Here is a 12,370-nt window from a genome sequence, read left to right as displayed (position 1 = left end):
AGAGGTCAATGCCGAAAGCTTCACTGCAGTTGGCTGWTCCCGAACTCACATGAGCATCATCAGGACCAGGAGCTGGAGTCGGAGCATCATGACGCGGATCTCAGATGTCCCGCTGGAACTCTTATATATGGCAGGTAAACCACTAGCAGCAAGGACAATGAGCAGTCATTTAAACAATAAACAGCACATCTCAAAATGACTATTTCAAAACAAGGTATTTGAGGCCAATGTTTTAAACAATAACAAAAAAAGAATTTAAAACATAAGCTAACATAACCATACTACAGGTATGATATTTTGTACAATTCAGAATTGTTTACAATATGTAACTGTATTGAGCTTAACTGCACTGAGTTATAAGGCAGATGTTCCAGATGKGAAGACTATTTTTATTTAACTAGGCAAGTCAGTTAGAACAAATTCTTATTTACAATGACGGCCAAACCCRGACGACGCTGGGCCAATTGTGCGCTGCCCTATGGGACTCCCAATCACGGCCGGAAGTGATACAGCCTGGAATCGAACCATGGTCTGTAGTGATGCCTCTAGCACTGAGAAGCAGTGCCTTAGACCGCCCTCGGGACCATGAAGTAGATTAAGAAAGAGATAATTGACTGCACATTCAAACACTGAGTGGTGACAGCTCACTAATAGGAGAACATGAGAAACAATGCTTAGCTTAGGRGAAACAAACCCAGAGCTATCAATTGCCTTTAATGGTAACAATGTGGCAATATCACTGGAAGTAATTTGRTGAGACTTAACACAGAGCCTACCATCATACTAGAAGAGTACAGAATGGGCATATTCTGGTCAATTTTAGATGTTCAATTAATTCAAACAATTGTGTAGAGCCACTGCTGTCCTCCTCAGCACAAGATTTATCAATCAATCAAATGTTATTTATAGAGAACATTTGTTACAGGTGATGCATTTCAAAAGTGCTTAACAAATAAAATAAAAGGTTAGAAAGATAAAAAACAGATTTATATATTCTTAGAGACAAATTAAAATAGTAAAACAACAATACATTTCGCCCTAGTGTTCTAGAATGACCACAATTCTCTATCTCACACCACTGTCTCAGCATCTCACCTGAGACAATGTCATGTAATCACTCATCTGCAACAACAAGGAAATGGAGAGATATCTGATAGAGCTTTAACCCACACAGTTCACTCAGTTCACATCATTTTATTGAAAATACAGTTGATTATAAAACAGATTTTCAAAAATTCTTCAGTGTAGTCTGTCCATTCAGAAACCCAGGAGTCTATTAGAGCAATGTCTTACCCAGGTAGCAGTGATTGAGGGGAAACTTTGGGTGGAGGTTTTTGTTAGAGATGTGCGAGGTCAGGAGTTCCAGAACCACCTGAGAGGCCGTCTACTGGGTCAGAGTCCACTAGTCATACAGTTCATAAGGCTCACAAGGTCCACAGGACTTCAAACACCTCTGACATGGGCAGGGCCAGGCTGGTCACCGTCAGAACCTAGACAGACACAGAAAGAAAGGATTATAAACAATTGATCAAATTATACCATAGATTAGAATAGAATAGACAGGCAGGCAGAATTAGACTGTTCGTTCTACTATTTCTTAATTCTGAACTCTATAGAGGTAACTCAGCCAGCTACAGCTCACCTTGGTGTCAGTCTGATAAGAGAAATCCCACACTCTATAGAGTAACTCAGCCAGCTACAGCTCACCTTGGTGTCAGTCGATAAGAGAAATCCAACACTCTATAGAGGTAACTCAGCCAGCTACAGCTCACCTTGGTGTCAGTCCGATAAGAGAAATCCCACACTCTATAGAGGTAACTCAGCCAGCTACAGCTCACCTTGGTGTCAGTCCGATAAGAGAAATCCCACACTCTATAGAGGTAACTCAGCCAGCTACAGCTCACCTTGGTGTCAGTCCGATAAAGAGAAATCCCACACTTTATAGAGGTAACTCAGCCAGCTACAGTCACCTTGGTGTCAGTCCGATAAGAGAAATCCCACACTCTTTAGAGGTAACTCAGCCAGCTACAGCTCACCTTGGTGTCAGTCCGATAAGAGAAATCCCACACTCTATAGAGGTAACTCAGCCAGCTACAGCTCACCTTGGTGTCAGGCGATAAGAGAAATCCCACACTCTATAGGGTAACTCAGCCAGCTACAGCTCACCTTGGTGTCAGTCCGATAAGAGAAATCCCACACTCTATAGAGGTAACTCAGCCAGCTACAGCTCACCTTGGTGTCAGTCCGATAAGAGAAATCCCACACTCTATAGAGGTAACTCAGCCAGCTACAGCTCACCTTGGTGGTCAGTCCGATAAGAGAAATCCCACACTTTCTTTCCGTTAGCCCATACATAGCGGGGTGGGGAGGGCACCCCAAACACCCGCACCCCTCCCAGCACCAGCCCGTCCAGCGCCCCGTTCTGACGCAGGGGGTCACTCACCACCTGGGACTGGATCAAATGAAAACCGTATTGATCTCCACTGGCAAACACACACATGTATAGTACCACAATACATTAGACATTACAGTTAGGTCTACTGTTACAGGATGGCAGGGAAAGAGTATGTCTTCTATCCTGATTGGATTGGACCTGGATCTCAATCTTGAGAGCATTGCTAGAAATATACTGTACTGCAGAAACATCCAAATCACCGAGATAATTCTCTGATCTCCATCCTCTCTTTAAAGTCCATTAGGGCCCTACGTTTTTCCTACCCAAATGTCATGAAAAACAAAACGTTGATATATCCGCACTCAGAAAGATGTCGCATAAAGCTTACTTAATTTTTTTCACTGCATCAGGGATAGCCTTGAAGTGGGCTATAACTAGGGCCAGAGTTTTCCTTGGTCAGGTCATGTGATCAGGAAAAACTCAGGACGCTATGTGACCTCTACATCTCCTACCTGTCCAGCGATGAAGATAACATAGGAGTAGTCTCCTCTCTGGAAGGTGTCCAGACTGTCCCCATCGTCCCAGAACAGGTCACCCCAGGCCAGCCCCCAGCAGACAGCGCCACCATCAGGAGGAAAGGGTTACTGCGAGAAGCTGAGGTAGTCAGGCCTGGCTCCTGTCGCAGAGGGGTTTGAAGGGATTTTTTCATTGAAATATAATATAATTACTGATTAAACAGGCAACAGGTTTTACACAAACTCCACAAGCTTCAAAACAACATTGTCAGATTAGTACGCAGAGAGTATTTCATTTTAGGTTTTATCACAAAGGAATTGTGGGTGTCTTGTTCTATAACAAATAACTTGAATTGATTTCATGATATGAGAGTTTGGCAGCTCATTCATCTCCTCCACCATCAGTATGTAACACCACCAATATGGGCCTAAGATGAAGCTTTGTCACACGATGAAACAAACAGACAACCAAATGTATTGTGTACAGAGGACACACACACCTGCTGTGGGATGATGTGGTCCCTCTCTCACATGGACATTGATGGTCCAGAGGGGCTGGGAGGAGCAGGTACTGTCCCTTACTGTAGAACGGCTGGCCCTAGGAGGAAGGGATGAAAGAGGTGACCACTGAAATATGGTTCTAGTATACACAGTACAACAGTATTACAGTTCTTTGTCTGGTCCTAAAGTAAGCCACAAGACCCTAAGAAAGGTTCACACAGATGGATTTTTATCAAGTATGTCTTGAACGACAGAAAAGATGGTCTTGGTCTCCTAGGAATCCCTTTAATCAGTTGTGAACTAAATGCAGTGACATTATGAAAGGCCTATAGAAATACACTGAGTATACAAAACATTAGGATCACCTGCTCATTCCATGCCATGGACTGATTGAGGTGAAATCTATTATCCCCTGTTGTCACTTGTTAAATCCACTTCAATCAGTGTAGATGAAGGGAGGAGACAAGTTAAATAAGGATTTTTAAACCTTGAGACAATTGAGACATGGATTGTGTATGTGTGTCATTCAAAGGGTGAATGGGCAAGACAAAAATTTAAGTGCCTATGAACGGGGTATGGTAGTAGGTGCCAGGCGCACCAGTTGTTGTCAAGAACTGCAACGCTGCTGGGCTTTCAATAGTTTCCCGTATGTATCAAGAATGGTCCACTACCCAAAGGACATCCAGCCAACTTGACACAACTGTGGGAAGCATTGGAGTCAACATGGGCCAGCATCCCTGTGGAAGGCTTTCGACACTTGTAGAGTTCGTGCCCCGACAAATTGAGCCTGTTCTGAGGGCAAAAGGGGGTCCAACTCAATATTAGGAAGGTGTTCATAAGTTTTGTACGCTCAGTGTATAACTGTATTGAATCTAGGACTGTTTACATTGTGCATACTGTACCAAGTCCCCGGGGGAGGTAGGCAGCCAGCTCCACTGCCCCCTGCTCTAACACTGGGCTGACGAGCAGAGAACTCCCCCACAGGAACTGTCTGTCTATGGTCTGGCAGTTAGGGTCCGAGGGAACCTGGGAGAGATGGACAGAGAGGGAGGGCCAGAGAACAGTATCAACACAGTAAATAAGATGTGTTACAATAGTATCCAAATGTTGAAGAGAGAGAAGGGAAGAGTGGACAATGGCAACTGAAGAAGAGGAGTAGAGGACGTACTGGAGGAAGAGAGGCGTGGCCACGGTGTCTGCGGAGGTGTGTGCGTGGTAGAAGAGTGTGTAGAGGAACGGCAGGGAGAGTAACGTAACATCACCGCGCTACGCATGGCTGCCTGGGCCTCCTGACCAAACACATTAGGTTCCTGGGGCTACACACACAGCTAGAGTTACCTCCATTCATAATACATGGGACTGATGGACTGTTACAGAGACACAGTGAAAAGACACTAGCAGGTCAGCCACCATGGTAAATAGGAAAACATTGTCACTTGGTTACATAGAGACAGTGAAAAGATATTAGCAGGTCAGGAAAAAATTGTGGTAAATTCCTATCCAACTGAGTTAACTGTAAAGACCATAAAACCACCCACCCACACACACACACACGCACACACACACCACTCACAGCGTTGGGCTTGTCGTTGTGGTTCCTCATGAAGGGGTAGAAGGCTCCAAGCTGGGTCCAGCGTACACACAGCTCCTCTGTGGTGTCCCCCCCGAACCCACACACATCCGCCCCCACCAGGGGCACCCCAAACAGGCCAAACAGCAGCACCGCTGGTGGGGTGGAGGGACAGATGGATATTGAACATATTAATTCCCTTTATTCATTATTACTGTATTCATTATTTAATTTTGATGTCAGGCAGTCAGAGGCATCTATCTGTACTTGCTAGCTACATACAGTCAAATAAATAGTTGGTGGTTCCATTACAAGTCTGGGCATTTTTCTGTTCAAACCCCTCATTCAAGTCCATAGATAACTACCACTGAAAAGACTCCAACTSTGTCTAGGCACTCTTTCAACTAMAGACAATAGACACAAACTGCTGAGTAAGAGCACACTGCAACAGGTACTGTCTGGATGGTGCATYGGTACCATTAATACTCTGATGGCTAAAACACACAGGGCTTGTGAATGGCTTTGGCAATCTCGTTGAGAATAGGAATGGCTTGGAATGGAGATGGTAATGTTGGGGATGTCTTTCCCCTCACCAGGGATGGAGTATCTGAGCTGCTCCCAGTCGCTCCTCACGTCTCCCGTCCAGACTCCGGAGAAACGGCCGATGCCAGGGAAGGAGGAGCGGGACAGCACGAAGGGTCGCGACCCCCGGACCTTCACCAGGGCACTGAGAGGGTCAAAGGCTATAACTGATCTTCCAACTACAGTTACAAATGTGTAATGTAGACAAGATAAATCAAATCTGCTTMATTCAAACAAGCAGAAGTAAAAGTGCCAACAGTCTCAGRATAAGTGAGACACTGATCCCTGTAGTGCTGTGTCTGACCTGTGGGTGGCGCTAGCMTCCGTCAGCCCATAGAGGTTATGCAGGTTGTAGTGAGTGGACAGGTTCTGCTGAGCTGACATGCAGAGTGTASCAGTGTTCAGCTGTCCTCCAACCACCCCTGTATGTGTGTATGGAGACAGAATGGAAATGAATGAATGAACTAAATTCCTCCATTGATTTTATATAGACAGGAAACTACTCAGCTGCAGTACACTCACGTGGCACGTAGGGGGGGCTATCCAAATCACTGTCAGGACACCCTTCCACAGAGCCCTGCACAAAACTGGCTGGTTCATTCATATCCTGAGAACAGAGGAACAAGAGTATGCTGGATAGCCTGGATGATGCAAGCTTGTTAGTGCAAATATAGAATATAATACAATACAATAGGGGATGATTTCAGCCCTCTATGAGACATTTCTTATCTGAGACACACTACAATCCACAGGCCATTAGCGGGACTCTGGAGTGGAACTCCCGAATGCAGTCTCCCACCAGCTCTGTGTCTCTGGGTTGGTGAAGTCAGGGAACGCTGTCGGACGCGGCCACACCTGGACACAGAGGGAAGAAGAGTGAGGAACCGAACATGCATACTTTCACACACACCACACACACACAACACACACACACACACACACACCACAACACACAACACACACACACACACACACACACACAACACCACACCACACACACACACAACACACACACACACACAGCTTCAAGAGGGTTTTTGTTTAGTGTAACCTTGCTTTTCAGAGGACACATTACTTGAATACACGATGGACAAACACAATGTTATAAGCAGATAAATATTGTTCTTTCCAAACTATTCACAGTATAATGTAGCCAGTTTACAGTGGGTCTCCAGATAGAGAGAGTGGAAGTTTTAGGGTTTGACCTTGCCTATGAGTGTCTGTCCTGTAGAGTTCCTGATGAAGACCCTCTCCCGTGACTCATCAAAGGGTGGGTAAGTCCCAGGGGGCTGGTGCTGCTGATCGCAAAGGTCCTGGGAAAGAGAACAAACGGAAAGATGCTTCTAAAATAAAGACAGTAATGCTTTTGCTGCCATCTTGTGGATTGAGAAGCAAAGTTTCCTTGACTTGTATTCCAATACTGCACATTTAACAATTTAAATCACAACGCAGACTGTTATTTAGAATCAAAAATGACATGAACCACTATTTCAATCTAATATGAGTTATTAGTGTGCCTATGTTGTCCCACAATGTTGGGAGGTGAGGCCTCTCTCTTACCAGGATGAGAATGTACTTCATGCCCTTCTGATGGAACTCCTTCACCATGTCTGGCAGGTCCACAAAGCGCTGGGGGTCAAAGGTGAACACCCGACGCTTGTCTGCGTAATCCAGGTCATTCCACTGCACGTCCTGACCRAAACCAAAAGCAGTTGAACTAAAGAATGCAGTGAGTGTTTTCCATGAGTTGTGAACCCTCAGTGGCATGATAACACTGTACTTGAGAACGCAAACATCCAATTAGCATTAGCATGGAGAAAACCCATTGTAGCATGATAATACTGTAATGAGTTTTCTCCATGCTAATCTGCTAATCCAATGTTAATGCTCATTCAATGTTAGCATTACCCAATAGTTGTCAACCCAAGTGATAATACTGTACTACAATACAAGTGTTTTCTCCAGCATCTTTACCAGGGGGAAGTTGGCGTTGTGCATGCGTCGCACCACCTCTCGGGTTGCGTTGGTGGACCGGTAACCCCAGCGACACAGGTGGAACCCCAGWGACCAATAAGGAGGCATCATAGGGTACCCTGGGGGAGGAAGACGGGGTAAATATTAGCTATGACGGAAGATTCACAAAAGGTGAAAGCAAACCAACCTGCTCAAATTGGACTTACGTAGCAAAAGACTCACAGCTACAACATGGYATATAATACACTGCATGTTTGTGGAACAATCGGAAAGAAATTCTGCTTTGAAAGTTGATAAACTTGTGAACTCACTTTTGAGAAAATGGCCTTTGAATGATTTGGTACCGACTGGAGAGCTCTTTGTTTACACCCCCCCAGCATTGTTCTCACCCTCTTAAGCCGTAGCCCCACCCATCTCTTTAATGAAAGATTAAGATTTAAAGTGGTAAAAGTAGTAGTCTACAATAATGAACAATTCCAGGTAAACAGAAAGTGTCCAGATAAAAAATATTTTATAAATATTGATTGACTCTTACCCAGACACACTTAATTGATGGTCATGGTGAAAAATGCTTATAAACCCAGCCACATCTTACCAAGTGATGGGTCTCTATAGAAGTGAAACGGTACAGCCAAATGGTTACTTGCATAGTAGCAATATCATGTCAAATAAAATAAAATATACAGTATGTACAAAGAACAATAACAATAACAATATCAGTTAGAAGTAGTTATATGCATACAATCAGGTAAAGTGGCTGAGCAGCAGGATAAATAAATAATAGTAGCAGGAGTAATTTGAATAGAGGCACTGCAGATAGTGCTTGATGGTCTGTCTGAACCACACATGAACAAGGGAATCTATATTATTTGGAGAGCCTGTTTCTGTCCTGCCCTTGACTTTGGTGCAGGCATGTGATCCATAGCCTCTTGTCAGCAAAAATCCCTGATCTTCTCAAAAACATATTTGTCTAGCTGTGTCCAGGTGGTGCTTGTACAAGCAGACCATCCGTGGGAGGAAGAATGTCAGCATTGGCAGCAGCAGAGTCCGAACGCTCCTTGGCGACAACACCAGGCTCACCAGTCCGAAACGCTCCTTGGCGACAACAACACCAGAGCTCCAGAGCATTGACGCTGTAAAACAGGAAATAACCAAAAAAACGTAGAAGACATCAATTCACCTCCCAAGTTTAGATAAGAAGAATAACCTCAAACAATGCAACAAAAATGATATTCACCTGAAGTGCTGGTACTGCTTGAACTGTGGCAGCGGCCTGAAGTACGGAGTCAGTGTTGTTGCCAGCCAGTCCAACCAGCTGGATGTTGACCCGTCACAGTGCTGTCCTTCACAACACCAGCAATCTCAGACAAAGTGTTCACTCTGGTCTTCTGAAGCGCTGCTTGATAGGGCTGAGCACCAGTCGCAGGCAAACTTGTGTGGCCTGTGATCAGGAAGTGAAGGTCCAGACTGTGGTGGAGCTTGTGCATGGTCCACCAGGCACAATACCAGAGCACCAACTTGTTCTTCTTTTGGCCACTGCAGTTATTATCACAATTCAGTCCACACGTGTTTCCCCAACTCTTTGTTGTGAAGAAATGGTGCATGTAGTTGATGACTGCCTGCTGCCTTTGCTGGATGACAAGCCTTCATCAATCAAGTAGTGACTTGTTGTGGTATTACTTCACAGCCGACACCAAACAAGCACACCATATTATGGTATAATGCCTATAAGGTGGATGGTGCCTAATGGTAGAAAATGTACTTGCTTTCACCAGTCTAGTTCTTCACATAAGTGAAAGGAGATGAAGGAAAGGAGATGAGGCAGCAAGTTCAGAATACTAGGACATTGGGACACAGACAGCCACTATCTTTTCCTTAGCTATTACCCAAAAGGAATTAGTTGTGACCCACCAGTGGCCCAACCCACCATAGCAACACTGGGATATGAGACAAGAAAAGGAATTCAGTAACAGGAAGTTACAGCTAAAAGTCATATAAAGCCATACCTATAACCTGGAGGTACTGTCTGACAACACTCTGAGGTCAGGCCCAGGAAGAAGTACAGGTCCAGGATTCCTCCACAGCCACCCAGGTCAGAGCAGGGCTAGGCTGCAGCACCACCTCTACAGAGAGAAGGAGAGGTCAAACTCAGCTCAATCATGTAAACCTGTATCTTGATACAGTTGAATACTGTGCCATGTGAACACAAAAAAAATCTGGCCAGATTAGTAGCATGATACATTACAAACTCTACTAGCTCAAACCAAAGCCTTTCTATTAGAACAAAACATTTCTGCTTAAGGATATGGTACATGGAGCAACATGCTTCTTACCCCATGCATTACTGTTGAGCAGGAAGACCCCGTGAGCCTGTCCATCCCCCTCCTGCACCATGTAGAACGGATGGGAGCCATAAAGGTTGGCATCGCCCTGCAAGGTGGACAAAGAAGASACATCTGACTTACTTACCACTCCTGACCATGATTTAAAAAGGAAACAAAYGAATGATAATGATGACGATAATGACGATGACGTCAGACTCACGTGGGGCGCCATGTCCCTGTTCCAAAGGGTAAGGGAGGTCCAATTGAGGTCCAGGCTGAGGGGGGTGTAGTGTTCCCCCAGCCCAGACACCAGTGAGGAGGCCAGGGAGGTGGACAGCTGCAGGTACTGGTCAGCATACAGCAGCGGGGCCACCGTGGTGTTCACACTGACAGACAGAGGACAAAGGTGKCATGCTTATGACAGTTGTAAGTCARGACAGAGAGCAYCTTATGTCATGCTTWTGGCAACTATAAGTAGGGACAGGGGCACCTYATATCATGCTACAAGTAGAAACACAGCGATATAAAYCAAATKAAATTGTATTTGTCACATACACATATTTAGCAGAAGTTATTGCGGGTGTAGCGAAATGCTTGTGTTCCTAGCTCCAACAGCGCAGTAGTATCTGCAAGCCAATTTACCCTTTGGGATCTATAAATCCTAACTGATCTTATGTGTTAGGCCTATGACRTGGTTACAACAGTTTTATGTCAGGTTTATGAGATCTGATCAATGAACCAGTGCCAGACATATTAGACATAAAGAACAACTGACAATGAATACTCACAGGACACGGCCGTTGGATTTTCGGCGCACTATGAACCCAAAAGGGTCGGGTTGAAACTCAGTGACATATTGGTGGTCCTGGGTGTCAGTGTTACYCCTGGACTGGGCAGTGGATARAGGAACTTCATATCGCMGGGACGACGGATCCTTCAACTGTCAGGAGAAGAAAYGTGTTATGACTCTTACACAATAATGTGGTCCGAGGAGAATGATTCTCGGTGATGAGCGATTGGTTATAATAAAAGTCATGAAAAAGTAATGAGATAAAACATTTAGCAAATACTGTACGCCCTTTTCAGAAGCAACACTTTTAAAAGCAATGTTATTGAGAAAGACAATGGCAACCAAACCCTGTATCTCGGCAGTAAATATACGAGTGGTTATACAGCCACAGAGACTCACAGTGAGGTGCAGTCGGCCTTCTGTCTCATCCAGGATCTCCAACCGGAGCGTAGAGATATCCCGGGGCAGGTAGGAGGGAGTGGGCCTCGTAAGGGTGGCAGCCTGGCCCCTGGAAGTGGGGGTGAGGGGCCCCATCCTGTAGCCGCTGTATGACGGGGGGTAGAAGCACCAAGGGGGTCCTCCAGAGAGGCCTTGTGGTAGGGGGCATAGCAGCACCCTCTCCCCTGACACTCTGTCTGGCTCAGAACTCGGTCCCGGGCGCAGTCAAAGCGGCTCTCCAGGGCTACCCTCCTACACTCTGCCTCTCTGGGACCACTGGAGCTGGCTGGAGGGGCCTTCCCACAGCAATCTGTGGCTGGGGGCTGGATGGGAGCTACCCCTCTGGAGGTTCACTATCTCCCTCTCACCGGCCTGTTTTGTTGCTGGATCTTCCTCTAAACCAGGTCTTACTGACAGGTGTATTGGTGTCTCATCTGGTTGTTGTTTGCTAGTTAACTTTATCAGTGACAACTTTTGGTCAGAGAGGTAGCTAGGTGTAAACATGTTATCAAGGCCAGGGTGAGCAGGGCTGAGAGAGACAGGGCAGACAGACAACTAGACAAACCATGTCCTGTGTCGAGTTGGGACATCTGGGAGGTGGTGGGAAAAACTGTCTGCAAATGCTGACGAGCCGCATTTCAGTGTAGAAGTCTGAAAAATGAAATGATATGAAACGGTCGCCTAGGAAATTGGCAACTATGGACGTACTACAACAATTGTGGACCTACCACTTACGAAATGTTATTTGTCAGCTGACAGATGTAACGTTGCACAGTCTACACACATTAACAAGGAAGTGTGCAAGCTAGCTAGAACAGACTGTAGCTAGAATTGTATACCTAGTGCATACATAGCTAAATGTTAGCAAGGGATATTAGAAAGCGGGTGAAAATGAGAAGATTAAATGTATGCATCAGAGACTTAGACTTAATGTATGCATTTTCCCAGACTTACGAATGTCGCTTGTCCACGCACGTGAAAAGTTGTTGTTGAACTGGACTGAGCAATTTCGACAGCATGCCGCTAGGGACAAACTGGGCGCTGCCTATTGGGTACCACACAGTGGAAGTAACCTATACTTCGATTATTTGAGTCCATCTATCTAATGCAAAACGTATTTGTTGTATACTACAATACAACATAATACCAATACAAACATGATCCATTATGCTCCTGTGTTAATTGTGTTAAATGTGAAGTGAACCATTTCCAATTACTGGGACTTAGAGAATATTGAGGATATTGAGGCACCATGTGAACCACTAGTTTGATGTGATTCGA

General features: G+C 45.2%; 1 pseudogene; it reads right to left on the bottom strand.

Moving 5' to 3' along the window:
- Positions 1-1,830: 1,830 nt before the first annotated feature.
- LOC112073863 (lysosomal alpha-glucosidase-like) lies at positions 1,831-11,979 on the bottom strand (annotated as a pseudogene).
- Between the last annotated feature and the right edge of the window lie 391 nt (positions 11,980-12,370).

This window comes from Salvelinus sp. IW2-2015, unplaced genomic scaffold (assembly GCF_002910315.2).
Source record: "Salvelinus sp. IW2-2015 unplaced genomic scaffold, ASM291031v2 Un_scaffold2398, whole genome shotgun sequence".
Taxonomy (NCBI): Eukaryota; Metazoa; Chordata; class Actinopteri; order Salmoniformes; family Salmonidae; genus Salvelinus; species Salvelinus sp. IW2-2015.
Note: the sequence above shows the minus strand (reverse complement) of the source record. Positions and strands in the feature narration are given on the sequence as shown.